This window comes from Bombus huntii, chromosome 10 (genome assembly GCF_024542735.1).
Source record: "Bombus huntii isolate Logan2020A chromosome 10, iyBomHunt1.1, whole genome shotgun sequence".
Taxonomy (NCBI): domain Eukaryota; kingdom Metazoa; phylum Arthropoda; class Insecta; order Hymenoptera; family Apidae; genus Bombus; species Bombus huntii.
Window position 1 is genome coordinate 8,076,177 of NC_066247.1, and position 14,233 is coordinate 8,090,409.

General features: G+C 41.7%; 2 long non-coding RNA genes across 2 annotated transcripts in view; both read right to left on the minus strand.

Moving 5' to 3' along the window:
* The window catches only part of LOC126869953 (uncharacterized), a 40,520-nt gene that overhangs the window by 2,017 nt on the left and 24,270 nt on the right, over positions 1-14,233 (minus strand). The window lies entirely within an intron of this gene.
* On the minus strand, positions 9,762-11,339 carry LOC126869948 (uncharacterized). The gene is made up of 2 exons (XR_007691054.1): positions 10,534-11,339; positions 9,762-10,446 (listed from the first exon to the last, which is right to left on the minus strand). It is a non-coding gene; the product is annotated as an uncharacterized LOC126869948 (long non-coding RNA).

Below are 14,233 nucleotides of genomic sequence, written 5' to 3' on the forward strand. Positions count from 1 at the left end.
TTTGCTGACGAATAATGTCAATAATTGATAATACTTGTTCTATATGAAATGACGAGTAGAAAAAGGAGACACTGCTTATAGGAGGAGAGAGATAATACAACCCGTATCTTTTACTATCTATTCCTACACTTCACAAGTTTACGAGTGTGCAATGATGCATATCAATAGAGATGTCCGAGATCTAATCTCACACGTGCATCATAAATTCTGATGTAGCGCATATATGCAACAGGAGAATGTGTATGCAGGTGGTAGCATATGTGACTGAAATAACTATTATCGCAAAGGAGGAGGAATAATGACTATAATCAAAGTAATTCGCCCGTATTGTCACCTGCTGTGCCCAATTGCTATCGTTACGTTGAATGACCAGATTATAGTAATGATCGAGATAGATGATTAGATTAATATAATCTTCGCGGAATCTCTGCGAACAAGATATGATTGCAATTATTGATTTGACGCAGTGTAAAGCAACTGATAACTCAAACAAGTATTGTGAATAGCTGGTCTTTTTAAAAATGTACGATAGTAATATAACAGAAGGAAATAATCTTTGATCCGAGAAAATTTTTGATTTTTAGACTTCAAACGAACTGTGTTATCATTTGTCAATTTGCTTTCCAGCAAAAATACCACGTTCTCTCTTACACAAGTGCATAATTCATCTCGAATATTTTTCTCAAATTATTATTCCATAATTCAAACCAGAAGGCTACTACGAAATTCGTCCGGGTCCTCGAGGTTTTTTTACCCTTTCACATGGATGTCTTTTGATCGTGGAACGCACGACAACGTCCGTTGGTTTCCGGGGAGCATCACGATGTCCGGCACAGGCATTTATTATACGGGCGAGCGACTGGACCGAATGGGTGCCAATTTTCTGTACGGATGCGAATCGGAGGACCTTGTTTGGCGCATCGTCTGCCGAGAGGAAGGACGTCCGCCTCTGCGCGTGATATTTCGAGCACCTCCAAGAGATTGCTATCCATAAATCAGACAAGGGAATTTTTTTCTTCCCCTTCTATCTCTGTGTTTCTCGGTCAGTTTATCTCATCGCGAATTTTCCTGTTTCCCTTTCACTCCCTGCTCTATTTCTAGCCGACTTGTTCATCTTTCCTTCGAGTCTCACGCAAATGGGGTATGGCTGGAAGTTGATGCGAGTTACCAACGAAGAAGATATATTTGTTCGAAATAATGCGCCATAAATTCGCGGAGAGTTTAATGTACCATCGCCGGACGGTGCGAGGGAAGCGTCCGCGATAAATCAGCTTTTCGTCTGTGTGTGCACGCGCAAGAGGGTGGAACTGGGTCGACTTGCGTTTCGTCATCGTTAACGGTGTCGTTCTCGTCCCGACGTCGTGGCCGCTTTTAGCGTTTATCGGTGAATCGGAGAGACTCAGCTGTATCGGGAACAATGAATTCCTGGTTTTGCGCTTTGCGTTTCCTCCAACGGTATCCAGCTGGCGCATAAATATTCACCATTCGTGTCGGTGAGCCTTCAAAACGAAGCCTTCGAAGGAAAAACTTGGTCCTTTGTATCATCGAACTGATTCGTTCTAACTATAGTCTCCAGTTCCTGTATATCCCGAACATCAACCACAGTATTTTATTTCAAAAGTATCGAATTCCCAAAGGCGGGCATAAATATACGATGGATTCAAGACTGACAGCTTTTCCATTTATTTAACAAAGGACTCTAGATCTTGACGTAGATAGAAACCGTCATAGCGGTCACTAAATCACCCTTTCTCTACTAAAAGACGTATAAACGCACTTTTCCAATAGCAAAGTTCATACCGTATTGTACACTGACTCGCAAAGGTATATGAACCATAAAAATGAACCTATAAAAAATGGATACATAAAAAGTGTTGAATACACCTCTAGCAAGTGTAATTTTCATATGTCATCAAACGCAATATGGTGCTAAAGATAATTCACATACATGTATATATATATATATACATTTTCAAATTCGTTTCAAACTTTAACAATATAATCGCCGTAACAATGCTAATGAAATTTTAAAATATTTCGTGTAACGCGCGTAACCCTTTTATGAAAGGTGATAAATACTTTCACAAGCCTGTGCATATACGATCAACGCTGATCATTGTCTCCCTCGCAAAAAAATATACATCGCAGTCAGGAGGATTTCCACGCACAAAGCAAAATCACGCTGGCGGCAAGCGTTTTCGAGCCGCAACGGCCAATAACGGAGTGTTTTCCGCGTGCGGTGATACAAACGTTCCCTCGAACACGCGGTGGCCCCGGGCGTAATCCCCGTTTCGCGTGTGCAATAGTGTGCATAGAGACGGCCCGGAAATTACGGTGTAATCCTATTTTTGCACGCGTTACGTGTTAATCTTTACCAGGCACAGGGGAGCCGTTGCAATAAAGTATCCCCGTTCCTATTGGAATTCTCGGTCGTATTCCGCGCGTATCGTAAATCAGCCCCGCGGACACTCTGCATCGCTCGCTCGCCCCTCGCGCCACGGCCATTCGTCGTTTGCTTTGAAAAAGTTGTACCTTGTTTCGTAGTTTCCCCTATTCTGCGTTGATGCACGCGTGTGCTTGCCTTTCTATCCAATTATTTTCTCTCCACCTCTCTGCGTTTGTTCACCAGGGATGATCGAGAGTTGGTCACTGACCAAGATTGACCTTCGGATTCCAATCGATCCGAGGAGCCTATCGTGACAGTACAGTTTTGGTTATTCATCCACGAATTCTCTCGTGGGACACTATCCGCGGGATACTTTACTATACCATCGCTGACGAACATTAGCCACATTGGATTTTCAGGATTTGTAGTCGAGATCGAGGGTGGATATCGCTGTTAAGAATCAGAATGAATTGGGTAAACTTGGCAAAGTAGTATAATGTTCTTTTCGACAAGTTTCTAACAGATACGAGCAGGATAGCCAGCAGTTAGTTTGCATAATAGCCTTTTTGTCGATGATCGAGAGTTTCCTCGTTGATAAGATCATTTACGGCGTTTGAGTATGTTCGAAACTCTGTATTGATTCGCGAGTTAGATCTCCAAGTGATTATTAGACGACGTTCGTTCGACAACGGCGAAGCTACTTTAACAAAATATTCGAGTTCTCCGGATTAGAAACTTTCTACATCGATGTCTGTTAAGGAATCGATTCGTAACGCAAATTTCCGATCTTTCGATTAGAAACTAGTTAATAGATTCGCTATTGGTACTTGAAGGTAAAAAATTATGGTATCATCGAAAGAAAGAATATTGCGGAAAACAAAAATAGGAGAAATTTAAATGAGGTAACAGGAAAATACAGCAAGAGGTGGGTAACAAAAGGCAAAGGAAAACAGATTGTAAAGTGCTAGGGAATGAGAATAAATGAGTAAAGGAGAATGAAACCGAGAAACCTTGCCTAGCAGAACAAATAAAAGGAATTAGAAATAAAAGAATGGAAATAATAAAACAAAGGTGAAAGCAAAGTAAGTATACAGTAACGAAATAGGAAACCGGTACCTAGTTGGCAATGAATAAAAACGAGATGATAAGGCTACCTGAATAACAGCGAGAAATTAAAAGTGTGACTGCATGTGTTCAAGAACCGAAATAATACGGAGTATTAAAATTAAGCCGAGGACCACGATAGAGAGAGACAGAATCAGTGAGAAGGAATATTCTGGTGCAGCACGTGTTAAGAGGGATTCGTAGGGTTGTAAATTATGTCGGTAACAGAAACCACTCGATACATTTACTAGTACGCTACAGGGTGGCTCCGTAAGTCTACGCGCTATCAATTATGATATACTAAATTTGTGTCTAATACGTCCTTTTCGCAAAAATTCTCTGCTTAAACGATTTCAAAATGAAAAAATATCGAGATACTTCTCAGGTATTTAGAATAAAAATCTAACGTATATGATTTTATTTGGATAAATATTACTCTCTCTCTCTCTCTCTGTCTCTTTCTCTCTCTCTCTCTCTTTCGCACATCAATAGATGACTCAAATGCAAAATAATCCAAGGCTGAATCCAATGCCATACCTCATAAAAAGATATGGAAGCAGAATTCCATCTGGCACGAATTTTCATCTTCTGCCTCTCGCTCCGAAGATTCTCAAAGAGTCGGTCATACCCTAAGACACACTGCGCAATAGGGAAGAACGCGGACACCACAATTCCGGCGCGGTTAGCTGTCGCCTGGCACGCGGGAGTGTAACACGTGCCGAAATTCGTTGAGGCTGGATACAATTCCGCTTTAAAGCTGGGCCTGATATGCACGCGGTATGTGTGGCAGGAACTAATCTTTGCTTTGGGCAGGAAATAGGTGGAGAAAGGGCGGATGTGGATTTTGGAATGGGGGAGGAATGGGGCTGATTCGAAAACGGTGACAATTGCAGAGTAAAGCGGGAGTCCCGACACGCGGCTGCCGGCCGAGAGAAACATTGGAATTCAGCGGCATGCACGAGCGCGTATGTTTGAATTAAATGCAAATGTAAACGCGGCGTAAGTTGGTGTACACCAGCCTCGTCGTGGATTCGCCGACGAAAGTGTCTGGCGCTTGGGCTGCCGCGCTTGTTCGTTCCGAGTGTTCCGTTCCGTTTGTGTTTCCTCGACGACCACTCTATTCCGTGGCTCTTTTCTGAGCGCGCACGCTCTTTGTACAACTGCTTGTCTGTCTCTCCTCTTCTTGTTTTAACCGCGTTTACCGTTTATTGTTTCTTGAAAGTTACTTGTTTCGAGGACTCGCCGGACTTTGCTCGCCAACGTATAAAATTCTACGGAAGCTACAATGTTCAGAGATATATACGCGCGCGAAGCAAGAAAATTAGATACAGAGTCAGCTATTGTCACGGAGAATAATATTTTACGAGACATCCCCGCAAGTGTCAAAAGGACCAATTTATTGTTATTCCGGTTTCTTCTTTTTGGATACCAATTTATCGATAAAATTAACCAAAGCCATTCTTCTAGACTATTGTTCTTTTTGGAGATCCATCTACTGATAAAATTGACCGAGGATATTCCTCAAAGTTATTATTCTTCTCGGAGATTGATCTGTTGGCAAATATGATATAGAGATAAGAGTAAGAAGAATTAAGAACAATTTTTTGGAAACAAACATCGCTGATGTACATATGCGTGTTTACACTCTTTTGACGACTTTACAAATAATGATACGAATAATTGTCTTTGATACAACAGTTGTCCCTTTTACGGCAATATTTGCGCTTTCTCTTCTTTCAGATTCATGTTAGAAACCTGATGACCATTCGGAATATTCAACGCTTCACGTATCCTTAGAAAATTCACCAAGATTAAGGCAGCTCATGAAGTTGGTCGGTATCGAAACTGCTTCTAATAAATATTCTATCCGCGTCTAAATGTAATACCTGTGCCAGATATAATTCCAGAGACCTGCTGGTTTCCTGGAACAGGAAACGACGAGGCTCGGAAGAGGGCAGACCGATTATCCGGCGCATCTCGCCGAATTACGAAACACCACCGTGTACGTGCGCATAATTCATCGTTCTGCAAGCCAGCGCACCTGCGGATGACGATAGCGTGTGCGCGAGCGTTCAGGCTTGTTCGATGATGTGAGAGAGCGCCGGTGTTTCCGATGAACGTAATTCATCGTAATACGAGCACGCGTCCGCGTGATAGATTGACGTCAACCGTCTTACCGTGATCAACCTTCTGTTTGTCGCGCACGAAATTCCGGAAATCGTTTGAAAAAGCAGAAATCACGGCAAATGCAAACCGAGAGTTCAGCCTGGTTGATTTATACGGTGAGATTGCCGGTTAATGGCTGCGTTCGCGGTCTGATCAAATATTATTTAGCGTTCCACTCTATCCACGTTCCAGTCACGTTTCAGCGGAGTGAATAACCGACCGCGATCGGTCGTCGACTGGATCGCCACTTTATATCAATCGTGCGAGTTTCAACGATAAATCGTTATATCCCATGTGAAAATTAATCGCTTTATGCATTTCGTCAAAGTCTGCAAAAAGTTACCAAATACCGGAGATGAAACGTATTACCGAGCTTTTCGTGTTTGTATCACATCAATATTTGCGTAGAATCGTAGAAGAGAAAAGTTTGTCAACTTTAGCGATAGCTGGCACTGGCTTTTTGTTTTCTATAATCTTTCGCTACATATGCTGTTATTACACTTTACTACAACTACAATCGTGATACTGTGTTACATCCGGTCATGAGAAAAATCGTGCAAAGATTACACCATTTGTTTACGAGGAGCCCGTTATCGCTGTTCGAGGTGATTCACTTCGTGTACACTTCTATCTCAACTTGTGTGTTGTATCGTCAAGCTTGAACAAGGAGCTCACGCGATTACGTAAATGCGGAATCGGGCAACGCGTACGTGACGTTACGGGCGTCTTCACGCTAGAAAACCGACAAACAACGATTAACTAAGTCACAATTGCTTTTTATCAAGCTGTAATATAACATTTTTGACGCGTTCTTTGAATTCTTAGCATCTTCTTGGTAAATTTAGAATACACGAGCATTCTGCTTAGTTCGATGCTAGATGATGCTTTAACATGTTAATCCCTATAACTATACTCTACTATTAGCACACCCGTTCGTTTCGTACAGAACGTGATACTAATTAATCAGAATGAAATAACAGTTCAAACTGTATACATGTGTGCCAAAAAGTTGTAAAAATTATTTGCATGAATTTTATGAATTTGCAATTTAATAAGTTGGCCCTTATAGAATTCTTTGGTCTAAACTCCGTTCGAATAATTTACCCTAAAACGCTTACTCTATCGGAGGACCTTCATTTTCTTGCCACGTTCTCAGCGCTTTGATCTCAAAGTTATTAGCCAATCGAGTGGAGCGATCGTTAAGCTGCCATAGAGGATCCGGAAACCAGGTTTGAAGAATCGATAGCACGTGTGCCAGGGCGACCGCAGCGATTATGCTGCATCTATTATCGGAGAGCAACAAACAACACGATTCTGTGGCCTGATCCAAGACGTGATCTTGACGAATTGTCCCCGAGAGGAAACGTAATCCCTTTAGAGGCCGCAAGCAACCAGCGACCATCGAAAGATCAACCGCCTTCGACTGGCTTTCTCGATCTCTCTAACATCCAGCTAAGAAATCGATGCAAGGATTGGTACGGTGAACGATCCTGGAATCGGGCTAACGACGTCCTCCCATCTATTAATTGAGTCGAACCTTCGTGTATCTGACTGCTTGTTGCAGAAAAAGCATCGGCTTCTGACGTTTGCTTCTTACTCGAGATTATCTTTTTGCATCAGAGATTCGTCCTTTCAATGATAAATAGCGAAACAACAGTTTCTTTAGAGATTTAGATTTATCTTTCAAGCGAATCACGAACTATTAAAATCCGAATTTTTAAACGCAATTTGCTCACGCCTTGATTTCCTTGATTAAGGTCTCTTTAAAATCACGTAGAATAGGAAATACGATGTTTGCTCGATTTTAATTGAATCTGTAAACCGTAATGCGGCAGTCACGGCGTTGCAGAGAGTCAAGAAGAACATTGAAAATATAACGAATTCAATTCGTTAATTTCGTTCGACTGAGCGTTCCTTTCGCCTCGAAATTCTGAATTTTCTACGACAGACTGAAATTAGCGGCCGTGAACGCGGTAATGCGAAGCGTCGCGAATAAAATCGTTGTCCGGAATTGCGTCGCGTATTCGAGCTAATTAGTCGTGTAACGATAATGGGTGGCAGGCTCGTTCGTTCGAGAGTTCCGAGAGAGATCCTTCTTTTTCCCAATGTTCTTTCACCGATTTTTCGTTCTTTCGTTGAAAACACATGAGCATCGTTCTCTTTTCCTAATGCAAAATTTTACAGAACAAAATATAATTTTACGACGTTAAAGTTGATAGAAAATATATACCATTGCATTCTCGGGTTTGTTTACAACGAACAAAAAAAGAACAGCCATTAGAGATCGCGACTATAGTTCACTCATAAACGAACTTTGCTTGAAATCTCTTCAATTTCGGAGAATCGTTGGCGACCTACTTTTCCTATTTTGGTTGATTAATGGAACTATTTGTTGTCCACAAGTCCTTGAATTGATTAACTTTTATGCATTCGCGAGACCTTTCAGACTCTTAGAATCGGTCCTCCCACGTCATTATATTTCAAAATTAGCCACATGAAACAAATAAATGAATATAAAAATAATACAACAAAATCGTCATTATCGTAGGCGCAAACACTACGGCTACAGGATAATTAGCATTCGGTTTTAACCATAGCTGCAATTCATTACGAGCATCATCTACTTTGGTTCTTGATCATGCTATTATTCCTTCCCTCTCTCTCTCTCTCTCTCTCTTTCTCTCTCCCTCTCTCTCTTTCTCTCTCCCTCTCTCTCTTTCTCTCTCCCTCTCTCTCTCCAGAAATATCACGGCAGAGCCAAGAACAATACCGATTAATCCTTTGAGCTTCGATTTATATTCCTCGATTCGTACACGTGGGTCTGTTTCCAGGGTTTATGTACATATATTATAGTTGTAATTCGTAACATGTTTTGTCCGTTAGCTGTTCCGTGTTAAATTGTTGCTATTCGCCGTGTATATTGTTGGCTGTACCGGAGATGAAATCTGTGTTAACAATGCGTACACACGGATCGTGGATGCAGGACGGATCGTGCTACTTTGCAGTTTGCCCTCGGAAACTTTGTCGTTGTGCGATTCGTCGAAACTTTCTCACAGTGTTGGAAGTTCTCTTAAAATTCGCGGAAACATCCGTATTTCTCGTACTTTGTATATTTATTAATTCAAATATATATCATGGGTCGTGTATCACGAGCACGAAGCGACATTATATAGTAGCAGACACGTGATATTATTGGTTTTGCCTTGCTCAAGTGTATCCACTCCATTGTCGCGCATTATGTTCTTACCATTATCGTTTTCGTTCTCGATTTCCACGCGGGAGAGCGAGGAACGAGCGGCTGATCGACGAGAGAAGGAAGAGGAATCGTGATATCACTCGCATCTCGTGTTCTTCTGGTTTCTCCTTTTAACTTCGCGCTTCTAACTTTAGTCAATGTGGTCATCCGCGTGTCACGAGAGTTACATACTCGTATGTCCGGCGTTAGACACACGATCTCGCTTGTCTCGTTTTGTATACGCCTATATGTAATCTATTGTTACGTAATTTAGCGTTATTATTGATCGAGCCTGGCGCAAATCTGGTTCCATATTCCTCTTGGCATCTTAGTTCCGAATCTCCGATCACTCTTTGCTTTCCGCAATTCCAACGACGATCGTAATTAATCGTATCTATGCATCTCAAATATATTTTCAGAAATTATCTGATAATTATCAAACAAAGATATTAATTAGTAGCGTACGAAGGTTGTCGTAGTTTCCACAACAGCGTTCACCAAAGAATGAAAAAGCCGACCCACGGATAGAGCAAACAAAAGAAAATACACAAAGTGGCTAACGCGAGAGAGCGTCTTCTTTATTTTTAACTTCTCCTGGTGAAAGAAACAATACTCAGACCAGGAGCATGTGCTTAAAGCGGCTGGTGCCAACAGTATGGCGCCGTATGCCAGCTTGTCAGTCGTTCGGCCGCGAACGCCACTCTACGTTTCTGCTTTTTAAATATACCAACCGAACTCTCTCGGCTTCCCAGTATTACGTCGACGACTGACCACGGCGCACGTCTTTGCAACTATCAGTTCGAATCATCGTCTCGACACCCGGGGAGACGATCTGCCGCAACGTTTATCGATCGACCGCCATTCGCGCACTTCCGTTTCGATCTGTTCCCATTCGGCTCACGTTAAGTTTTCACTGATAGGATACGTTCGCGATTTCCTAGGTATGTAACACTTGTTGTTTTAGGTAAAAAGATGATCTGCGTTCAAATATCTTTATTTTTTTATTTCTTTTTTTTGGCGTTTCATCGAATAAGTAACGATGAACTCGAGTATATTTGGTATAACGAACAGAGTGTTTGTAGAAGATCAGTTATTGTCAGTACATGATAACGGGAAAGGAGAAAATCCAGGTGTAACAACTGAATCTGCATTCTCGAATCAACTTCCGTGTTTCCCGATTGGTTTGCACAACCATTTTAGATGCAGCTGCGAAAACACACGACTCGGGCGCGTTTAACATTTCGGCAGCTCGTAAATTCGCGTGCCAGCGGTTAGAACAGCGCACTATTCTCAAACTTTGAGATAGCTGGTTGGCGATTCGATAAAATCGCAGCAGTTTCTGGCAGGCGGGAAGCCGCTTCGAGACCATTGATGACACGGTCTTCGCGTAGATAAAGCGGCTTATCGGGGGCGCGACGGCTTCATAAATTACTCTATTGGTAACAAACCCTTCCATCTCGTTCCGCTAGTTTCGGCCAAGTCTATTCTGCAAACCGGATGATTAATATCAACAGAACGTCCTATCTAGCCACTGAATTTCACGGATGATCGAAAGCTAAAAAAGAAAAAGAACAGTCGAATTCAACAGTCTTTAGAATGAAACGCGTACCTTCGCAAGTGTAAAACTAGGTAAGGAGCTTACGCAGACAGAATACTCTCGAAAAGATCGACCATGTCAAGTGCTCCGACACCTCCCAGAACCAAGAAGTATGGCTGAACTTCGTTCGTTTCTTGCTATTGGAAAAGCAGCGGAAACGGCGATCCCATTAGTTTAATGGAAATTGGTTGACGACGATTGAAAACGTAGTTCGTGCGAGTCGAAGAGCGAACTCAACGTTTCTACGACTCGTTTCGTTGTTTATCGAAAAGCAGACCGATTTTCCGAGGAACAGGATTGCCACCGCATAACGGCGTTTAACTTCGATTCTAAAGACACTGTTTGTTACCTTTGAAAATAGCCAACGGCCGAGACTAAACGCGTCACCCGATAAGTAGTGCTTCATATTTCCGGCGGGGACGACGTCGACCAACTCGCAGAGGCAGCGCGCGAGCTTGTCGCGACGCGGTTCGATCGAGCTAACGAACTAGTCGAGCGCGTCTGTTTAAGTGAATTAACAGGAACGAGTCCAGTTTCGCCTTCTTCTTCTATTTCAGAACGGGCGCCAATCTCCTCTCGTCTATTTGTTTCGTTTTAGTTCGCCACTCGTTCATCGCTCTCTACGCGTCTCTCCTTTCTTTCTCTCGTTTTCTACGCTTTCTGCGTTCTCCTTGCTCGTCCACGTGTAAGCAGAATTCGAAGCTGAGCTGATGCAATCCACTCTGTGCCGCCAAAATGTTTCTAGAAGAAACTCCAAGTTCGGGAAGGTCGCAGTTTGCGCCGCAGTACGAAGCCATTCGCGTCGTGTCGCTCTTTCGGGCATCGTTGAACATATTTTCTTGTCTTTTAGAGAATGATTTGTGTAGACGATTGGAGAAGAAGATTCATGTGAATTGATATCAGTTGGATGGAGAATTAAAGTTGCTTTGGTGCAGCGAATTGATACGAACGATCGATCGGACGCGTCACGAAGTCGGTTTTCTTTCTGTTTCGGTGTAGGAGCCTAGCGACCGCCGAAGAACGTTGTGTCGTAAAGTTCCCAGCGACTTCGTGAGAGCCTCCGAGTTGAATCTATGCTGAACCTCCTCGGGAATGAGAGCCAGCGCGAGGAAACATCGGAGAACTTGTAATAAAAGGACGTGAGAGGTGAGTCCCCGTTTCTTGTAAGATATTTTTTAGAATCTTTAAGGAACAAGCGTTAATTCATTGGAAATTGCCCTCCGAATTCTCATATTGTACAAATTTTACTCGCTCAAGTCACGCACTTTTACTTTATTTGTCTTTAAAATTCCTTAAGAAACTTTTCAATTCTTTTATTCAAAACATTTTGCTTTCCAAACATTCTACACGCTTCTAACAAACACGCTTCTATTTCTTCTTTTTTTATTAATTAAAGAATTGTGTCATCTAATCTTTTAAGAAATCTCATTATCATCTTATTCAATATATCTGTAATCTTATTCAATTCTCTTTCAAGCTTGCAATTCTTTTTTCTAAATAATCACGTAATTATCCGCTTTGCTTAAAATTCTTCCGTATTAGATCAACCATTTTCAAACGTGCGCAATCCTCTGTTGAATCGTCTTCTCGACACGAAACGAACGAACCCACGGATCTCATTATACTCGCAGATTCGTTCGATTGGTAGACACGAATTCCGGGAGGAAACGCTCGGATATTAGCCATTAGCTAGTGGAGAACGCATCAATTTGAGGCCACGCCGATTATTCCAATCGCGTGATTTTCTATTGCGAGATCGTTCCACAAAGAATGCATATCCCATGGAAGAGCCACCTTCGTTTTACAGTTCCTCGAATCTTTCGTTTTCGCGGAGCTTTCGTTCTCGCCAAGCTTTCGTTCTCATCCCTGTCGAGCCACGTTTATATTTAGATCAAGGAAACACAGTATGCAGAAAGGGCAAAATATAAGTTTTAGAGCCGTTCGCCATTCATTTCAATTTCAACGACGTGACCCGTGTTACTAAAGGAATATATTTAACGCCACGAGTAACTACTCTCATCGGGAAAGTTTACTCCTTACTATAAGTTCGGATTTTCCTAAGAATCATACGGATAGAAATTCCCGGAATAAAGCGAAGTTTCACGCGAATATTCTCGATTTAATATAATGTCTTTTTATTTAATTATATTAAATTTAAATTTATATTTCAATAAAATTGAGAAGCGAGACCGAACTCTAATAGTAAAGTTTACTAATTACTAAAGTATTATAGATGATAATAATTCGTGCTTTCTCATGTTACGTTTATCACAGCTCGTATCCCTTACTCCGTATGCTCCGTATGTATTGCCGTGTGATATATCGTACATCCTAATTTTATATTGTGTTTGTTGATTTAACCAAGTTTAGATATTTTCAATGGCATTTAAATCGAGTGACTTGCTTGACCATGTAAACACAGGAACATTCTTCGATATGGTATAGTAATAAATTAAACAATTGCTATATGAAAACTCCAAGAAAAGAAAATTCTTGTAAGAGTGAAAATATCATCATGAAACAAAATACCGCGTAAAAGATGTTGTAGGAGATCGACGTGGCGAACAATCGAGGTTCAAGATCGTCGCCAAGCGGACCTGCACGTCGAGTGTAAAAATAGTCATCGATATAGCGGTTTGCACGAGCCTTCGCCTTGCCCTCGCTTGTCTATTGCTCTTCGAAGATGCATTCAACCTCTATCATAGGAACAGGTTTGCAAGCAAACCAACTTCCCGCTGTCGAGATTCCATCTGTTGGTCCCATGGGAAGAATCGGACTCGTCGTTCTAGCCAAACGCGATGAGTAGTTTATGACTATCGAAAGCAGCTCGATCGAGATCATCGTGAACGACTACCACAATGATGTTTGAACGTTGGTTGATTTATACTGATTGTTGTTGATTTTGAGCACTATCAACGTGGTTGTTATAGATTATTTCTATTTGCAGTTTATTCGAAGCGATTGATGCATTTTGTTTATATTTCGGTTCTCGTATCAGGTAAAAGTAACGCACGGTAGTCGAAGTTATCAATTCTTGGTCTTTTAACATTTTTTCCCATTTTTTAAAAGTTCTGTAAATTCATAACGATACATTTTTGAAGCTTCGAATGACTTTTTGTAGAACATATGGATAAATCTCATTTTCCTCCTCGCACTAGATAGAATTTTCATGGAGCTTTCATTTGAATTTCTTTGATACGAGTTTTATTCTTTAGTCGCCGGTATATTTGCACATCTTGTTCCTCGACGTTCATTAGATATTTTTCCATTTAGATTTCTTCGTTATAAACTTTATTTTTCAGTTCGTAATTTACTCCTACGTCTTGATGGATTTTTATCGGGACCCATGTTCGCAAAGATTAGACGAATTCGAGATCCCCAAAGATTTCTCGTTAGGATTTAGTTCGAAAGAAACACAGTCTCTTTAATACCCGTACTTTCTGAAGCAGCTTTTTTCCCACGAGGTTCCGGCAAGTTCGGTTCCAGCACGGCGGCTGAGCAAAAGGCGCGCCCTCCCCCAAAACTTCCGCGATAATCGCCTATAAAAACGAGAGGCAACGAGCATCTGACGCCATCAGAAAGTCCCTAATGCGCGGCCGTCGTTCACAGCCTCGCCCTCCTTCTTCACCCTTTTCTGTTTCTTTTTCGGCGAGAAACGAAGACTCTTCCAACGACCTACGTGGTCCGGATTTGCATTATAAAAATTTCCGCTACGTTATAAAATTCGCCGCAATCGCATCGCGGC